This window comes from Bubalus kerabau, chromosome 10, assembly GCF_029407905.1.
Source record: "Bubalus kerabau isolate K-KA32 ecotype Philippines breed swamp buffalo chromosome 10, PCC_UOA_SB_1v2, whole genome shotgun sequence".
Taxonomy (NCBI): domain Eukaryota; kingdom Metazoa; phylum Chordata; class Mammalia; order Artiodactyla; family Bovidae; genus Bubalus; species Bubalus kerabau.
Window position 1 is genome coordinate 21,181,589 of NC_073633.1, and position 7,443 is coordinate 21,189,031.

General features: G+C 51.6%; 1 long non-coding RNA gene across 1 annotated transcript; it reads right to left on the minus strand.

Annotated features, from left to right (window-relative positions):
• Positions 1-222: 222 nt before the first annotated feature.
• On the minus strand, positions 223-5,635 carry LOC129620409 (uncharacterized). Its single transcript, XR_008698524.1, has 3 exons — positions 5,504-5,635; positions 2,225-2,379; positions 223-720 (listed from the first exon to the last, which is right to left on the minus strand). It is a non-coding gene; the product is annotated as an uncharacterized LOC129620409 (long non-coding RNA).
• Positions 5,636-7,443: the final 1,808 nt, after the last annotated feature.

A 7,443-nucleotide genomic window follows, 5' to 3' on the forward strand; every position in this document is an offset into this window, starting at 1 on the left:
TCAAACTTTACCAGAGCCCTAGCGTGGATGGATTATCACATACTTTTTTGAACGAATTTGGTTTACTCATTCAGACAACAAATATGCATTAAGCTCCTCCAGTGTGCCAGACACTGGTTAGATAGAGTGTTCAATGATGAACAAAAGCAGTCACTGTGTGTGCAATGAAGAATAGAGAAGAACACATAAGCTAAAAATATATATTTTTAATACAAATTAAAGTGGCACAGTGGTAAAGAATCCTCCTGTCAATGCACGACATGCAGGAGGGGCAGGTTAGATCCTTGGGTTGGGAAGGTCCCTTGGAGTAGGAAATGACAATGTTGCAGGAAGGGTGACCCCTTCCAGGGCCCAAGAGTGGGCTCTTATCTAACACTAAGAAATGAATTGTCTGAGAAGACACATGTGCAGACAAAGCAAGGGATTTTATTGTGAAGGGGCACCCTGGTGGAGAGCAGTGGGGTAAGAGAACCGGGGAGAACTGCTCTGCTATGTGGCTCCCAATCTCAGGTTTTGTGGTGATGGGATTAGTTTCCGGGTTGTCTCTGACAGATCATTCTGACTCAGAGTCCTTCCTGGTGGTGCACGCATTGCTCAGCCAAGATGGATGCCAGTGAGAAGGATTCTGGGAAGTGGTCTGACACGTGGTGTCTCCTTTTGACCTTTACCAAACTCTTCCGCTGGGTGGTGGCTTCTTAGTTCCGTGTTCCTTACCAGCACCTCCGGTCGTAAACAACGCATGCAAATGGTTACTATGGTGCCTGGCCAGGGTGGGCGGTTTCAGTCAGTGTGCTTCCCCTAACGTCCACCCGCTGGAGTATTCTTGCCTGGAGAATCCCAGGGACAGAGGAGCCTGGCAGACTACAGCTTATGGGGTCGCAAAGTGTTGGACATGACTGAATGACTGAGCACGCGTGCACAAAGTAGGGCCAGACATCTAGAGTGTCAGTTCTAGAAGGAATCTTAGACATTCAACTAGTATGCACCAGGACCTCCTGGAGGGCCTGTGACCCTCTGGGTAACTGCCTCGCCCAGTACGTTCCACCTGAGGTCACTAGACCACCAGGTGGTGTAAAAAGAGGGCGGAGTCTGATAGCAGGGTCAGAGGGCACATCAGAGGCATCCACGTGCCCCACCTAAGGGAGGACTGCCCTTTGAGGAGTAGAGAGTCACTGCCTTGTGGCCGGGGGTGCTCTCCATCCTCCCACCCAGCCCAGTGTTAGTGATCTGCCAGCGGGCGGGCGGGGTGGCGGGAGCTTCCGCCCCTCTGCCCTCAGCATCTGCTACCTCGGGGCACATACAGATCAGGCAGAGGGTCGGTCCTGCTTTCTCAGAGACAAATGTTGCCTTAGTCCAGTACCACCTGATGCTAAGAGCCGACTCATTGGGAAAACCCTGATGCTGGGGAAGATTGAGGGCAGGAGGAGAAGGGGGCAACAGAGGATGAGAATGTTGGATGACATCATCGACTCAGTGGACGTGAATCTGAACAAACTCTGGGAGATGGTGAAGGACAGGGGAGCCTGGCCTGCTGCAGTGCATGGGGTTGCAGAGTCGGACACAACTGAGCGACTGAACAGCAACTGTCTACTGCACCTCTAGTGTGTACGTGCAACCATATACGTGTGAGTGCAAATGTGTGAATATGTGCAAAGGTGTCTGAGTGTGACTGCACGTGGAGGCACACAGATGTGATAGTGAGCGTGCGAATGTGCGTGCATGTGGCTCTGAGGGTGTGTGAGTAGATATGGATGGATGCGTGTGACCATGTGTGCGCTCAAGGCAGTGGGCGTGAGTGTGCGCCTGGCTCCGGCCCAGCTGGGCCCCGCCCTCGCTCGCTCCCTCCTCCCTGGAAGGAAGCTGCAGGGAAGGGGCCAGATGGTCTCCTCTGACCTGCTATTTATCATCCCGGCAAAAGCTTATTCAGTTTAATGCTCTTCGGCAATTCATTTAAGGGCTCTGTTTGTTTCTGCTGATGAGGACTGTTAATTTGCACAGCGGTCTCATTAGGCCTAAACCACCAATTAATTCCTTTTGTTCTCATTAAATGGCTGATTCCTAAACATTTCGTGGACAACAATGGGCCGCCCTGGCCCAGCCGCAGCTGAGAGGGTGGGGGAGCAGGTATGATGGGGGCTCTCCTGGGCCCCCGCGGCCCTGACACAGCCACCCGGGGCCACCCTGGCTGAGGTCTGTAAACCCTTGGGTCCTGCCACCCACGTACCAGGCGGCAAATCAGGGCCTCGAAGTCCAGCGCCTGGAAGGGTCGGGCAAGCCAGGCTGAGCGGGAGCCTTTGTCTGCTGGAGGTGCCAGCTGGCTCCTTCACCGTCTGGAGTCCAGGGGTACAGAAGTAGGTGGGTTGGGAGGGTGGTGTCCCGCTGTACAGAGATGCACTTGAGACCCCGCTGCACCAGCAAAATCAGCCCCCACCACCCGCTTCAGGGGAATCCGTTTCCTCCCTGGAAAAGAAGGGCGCTGGGCTACCAGCAGAGTGTGTGTTTCCAAAGACACTGAGCCATTTTGTACTCAAATACAGCCTCTCACAGGGGCCCAAGACAGAAGCGCTTCTCTAGTTGGAGCCCCACCACGGTAGGCCTCCCCTTTGCGAGGCCCTCCCCGTCTCTCCTCTCCGTGTCTCTCCCACCCTCTTCAGGTCACCCCTCCCCAGCCCCACCCCACGAAGCCAGGACCCTAAGGGCTGCCGAGTGCCCAGTGTGGAGGCTCTGGACTCGCTGTTCTTTGAGAGTCCAAGGGCCACATTTTTAAGGAGCTTAAATGGCCTGGGTCTCTGCTCTTTCTCTCTCCTGTTCTGGCAGCTGTGTGACCGCCAACCCTGCCGGGTCACAGGGAGCTGGCGAAGGAGACAAGGCACAGCTGGATTTACACCAGAGTTTGAATCCCCACTCTACCACTGCCTAGCTGTCATTTGGCCTCATCTGCAAAATGGGTATAATATAAGCACCTCCCTCCTGGCGATGGAGATAGGATGACAGGAGTCAGTATTGGAGTTCTTGGCACATTGCGATCGGCCCCAGTAAATGTTAGATAATAGCTAATTCTGATTCCTATTAACTGGACAATGACTTATCTGCCTTGCTTCCTCTTCCAGCCTCACTCCCCTCCTCCCTGCTCCCCACACTCCCTCACTCACCTCCCTGATCAGATCATTCCAGTTGCCAGGCTGCTCCCAGCTCCCCAACCCTAGGGCTTTCCTATGTCAGCTCATTGCACACACTGTCTTCATCCCCACATAGGGTTACCAGATTCAGCAAATAAAAATGTAGAATGATGTATTTGAATTTCAGAGAGACGACAAATAATCTTTTTGTTGTGACTCTTTGCAACCCCGACTCTTTGTGACCCCATGACTGTATAGAGTTCTCCAGGCCAGAATACTAGAGTGGGTAGCCTTTCCCTTCTCCAGGGGATCTTCCCAACCCAGGGATCGAACCCAGGTCTCTTGCATTGCAGGCAGATTCTTTACCAGCTGAGCCACCAGGGACCCCCAAGAATGCTAGAGTGGGTAGCCTATCCCTTTTCCAGTGAATCTTCCCGACCCAGGAATCAAACTGGGGTCTCCCTGTATTGCAGATGGATTCTTTACCAACTGAGCTATCAAGGAAGCCCCAATCTTTTAGTACACATAAGTTTCAAATATCATATGGGTTGCACTTACCCCCAAATGATTAGGTGTTTATCTAAAATGAAAATTTAACTGTGCATCTTGTATTTTAATCTGGCAGCCCAATCCCCAACCCGTGTCTAGTGAACTTCTACTCATCCTTCCGGACTCAAATCAAGCAGCACTTCCTCCAGGAAGCCCTCCCTGATCCCCAATTAATGGAGCTGCCCCCTCTCCCCTGTTAGTACTGTCATAGCTCCCTGGGCTGGACAACCCCGACACAGCTCTGGTCACACTTTTCACAATGTTTTGTGATCGGTAATGCACATATCCATCCCTCCTGCTATCTTATGAATCCCTTGCAGTGGTGGGGAGGGTATTTCATCCAGAATGCCCTTCTCCAAACCTGCTCTTCACTATCTCCTCCCTCCCCAGTGAGCACTGTACTCAGATAAGGAACTCCTTCTTGTCCCCACCAGCAGACAAGGGAGGGCAGGCAGGAGGTGGGATTGGGACAGACGGGCAGTTGTCACCCAACACGTCTGTTCTCCTGCTTCCTTAGTAACAAATCCCTGGGGCAACCTTGCAACCAGCTCTAAGACATTTCCCAGCCTCCTTTGCAGCTAGGTAAGGCCATGCATTGGGCTTCCCTGGTAGCTCAGATGGTAAAGAATCTGCCTGTAATGCCAGAGACCCGGGTTCAATCCCTGGGTCGGGAAGATCCCCTAGGGAAGATCCACACTCCAGTATTCTTAACTGGAGAATTCCATGGACAGAGGAGCTGGGCTGGCTAGAGTCCATGGGGTTGCAAAGAATCGGACATGACTAACAAACACTTTTACTTTTCACTTTTCAAGGCCGAGCGTTAAGTGATGGCCCATGAGCGTTGTGTAGGAATTCCAGGAGAGCTGGGAGGTGGTGACTTTGTCCTTTTCCTTTGCTCTTTTCTGCTGCATGGAATACAAATGTGCTAAATGGAGCTTTACTATCCTGGACAGCAAAGAAATCTCCCTTTGACACAGAGAATGGTACTGTATCTCTTCCAAATCTATGCACTATAAAGCATCCATAAAAAACATGTTCTGAGAACAAAAGCTGCCTGTGGCTCTGCTTATAAGATGCCTGAATACACAGGAGGCCTATGGAACACTGTCTTCCAGTGTGGCAACCTCTCCACAGTGTGGACGACCTGCCCATCTGTGAATATATGGTTCCTGATTGGGCTTTAAAGAAACTAGGAATAATTCAAGAAAGCCCCATTGCAACTCGACTGACACTCCCCTGCCCGCTGTAGCATCACTACTGTGTTACCTGCCTGACATTCCCCTCTTTCTGGCAACAGTATCCTCACTTCTTTGGGGAGCTCCCTCCCTCTCACCTACCCACCAGTGAGGCTGTGACAGCAGCCACCCTCCAGAGCACCCACCCAGCCACAGAAGCCAACATGCGACTCAAGCTGGCCCAAGTGAGCCATTCTCAAGGGTCTTTCAACTTGGGACAAAGCTAGAAAGCTCTGAATGGGAGTTACGGGCAGTCAGGATGCTCCGTGTTGCAGAGAAACTAACCCTGACATGAGATGCGATACAAGTAGAGTTTGTATTGGTGGTGGTGGTCGGGTGCCTGGGAGCCCACTACCTTGTTCCTTCCACAGGTCAGTCCCTCAAGTCAGTGATGCCCTTCGTCAGCCCAGCTAGTTTGAAATGGATTGTCATGAACCATAACTTGGAATCCAAACGACCACTTCCCCATTTGGGTCTGGAGACCTTAGACCAATGGGTCTCTTATATGTCCACTCTGTGTCAGCCTTTGGGAGAAGGAAAAGTAACACCCAACCAGCCCACCCACCTGGACCATCCACACACAACGCCATAGAGACCCACCAGAGGAGGGTGTGCCTCAGAGCACACAGTTTCAGAAAGTCCCCGACCCTTCTCCATCCCACGGCTGGACTGAGCTAGCCAAGGGAAGCAGGAAGCAAAGCCTCAGCTGACCTTTGCTACCTGCTGGCGTGTGAACAATCTCCACCTGAGCCCCATCAAAGCCGCCCCGGGAAGGCAGGTGCCGCCTGCCCTCGCCACATTATTAGAATTCATTTCCATATGTTCGCTTCGTCTTCTCTCCAGGATAATTGTGCTTCTGGGGCTCAGGGCGTGGGAGGGCAGGAGGTACACTCCTGTTTATCAACTCACTAAATGCTTGCTTTAAATTAAAACCCACACCACATGCTGGCTCATACGGGAATAATACGAAGACCGACTGTTTCCCTGCCTTCTGCTCTCAGTGCCAGTTTGATTTACACCTGCTCTTCTCACCTGGGGACACCCATTCTGGAATCACCCAGCAACAACCTAGTTCCTACAGCTCCCAATCCGGTTTCCCTCTTCAGCAGAAGAGGACGCACGGACTGGCTAGAGCCTTTGAATCGTCTACCCTGGCAGCCCACCCTGTCCAAACAGGGTCTGTTTCTATCAGCCGACAAGCCATTATTGTACCTTCTCTGTGCCAGGCTTAGTGCTAAACCCTTCACATACATTATCTCATCTAATCTGATCTAGTCTTCCTAACAAGCCTGAGAGAGGTATGATCATCCCTTTCCCAGAGGAGAAAGCAGAGGTTCGGAGGGGGAAGCAGAATGACCCAGGCAAGGTCAGGCAGCTCCCAGGCGGTGGAACCAGTGCTCCTGTCCAGGACTGTTCCACTTTAAAGCCGCACCCACCACACAGCTTGCTGTTGTTCAGTCTCTCAGTCATGTCGGACTGTTTGCGACCCCATGCACTACAGCACGCCAGGCTTCTCGGTCCTTCACCATCTCCCAGAGCCTGCTTAAACTCATTTCTATTGAGTCAATGATGCCACCCAACCATCTCATCCTCTGCCGTCCCCTTCTCCTCCTGCCCTCAATCTTTCCCAGCATCAGAGTCTTTTCCAATGAATCAGCTCTTTGCATCAGGTGGCCAAAGTATTGGAGATTCAGTTTCAGCATCAGTCCTTCCAGTGAATATTCAGGGTTGATTTCCTTTAGGATTGACTGGTTTGATGTCCTTGCTATCTGCACAGCTATTTATCATCAATCTAGTCTCCATTATCCAACTGCTCCCTTCCTGACCTGTGGCCACTAGCACCAGATCACAGATGTTTTGTATGCATATTGGATCCACCCTTCTGGCCACTCATCTAGCAGGGTTTGATCAACAGGAAGAAGGATTCTGCTTCTGCCCCAATCTGCCTTCCATTGACTGAAATGTGCCCATTAATCCCTTGCATTAAGGCATGGGGTCCCTAGATATCCCCCTTTAAATGTGCATCTTCCCAGTGTATTAGTTATCTATTGCTGCCAAACGAACAAGCCCAAAACTTAGTGGCTTTAAACGACCACCCTTCTGTTTGCTCATTAATCTGAGGGTCAGCAATTTGAGCTGGACTTTTCTGGGCAGGATGTCTGCTGGTTTCATCTGGCCTTGCTCACCCAGCCACACTCATCTGGCGGCTGTCTGGGGCTGGATGATATAAGATGCCCTTGAAGTGGTGGCTGGCACAGGTGATTGCCTGGAGCTTTAAGCAGGTGACAGTGGAAGCTGCAAGATCTCTTGAGACCTATGCTCAGAGATGCCATAATATCACTTCCATTGTATTTGGTTGGTCAAAGCAAGCCACAGGGGTGAAGAAATAGATTCCCCTGCTTGATGGGGTAAAGAGACACACACACAGAGATGGGAGAAATTTGCGGCCATTTGTTTGCAATCTGCCACACTTGGGAAGGTTAGTGAATTAAGGTGCCTTAAGCCAGGTTTTCTCCGCCCGGTACTACTGATGTATTGGG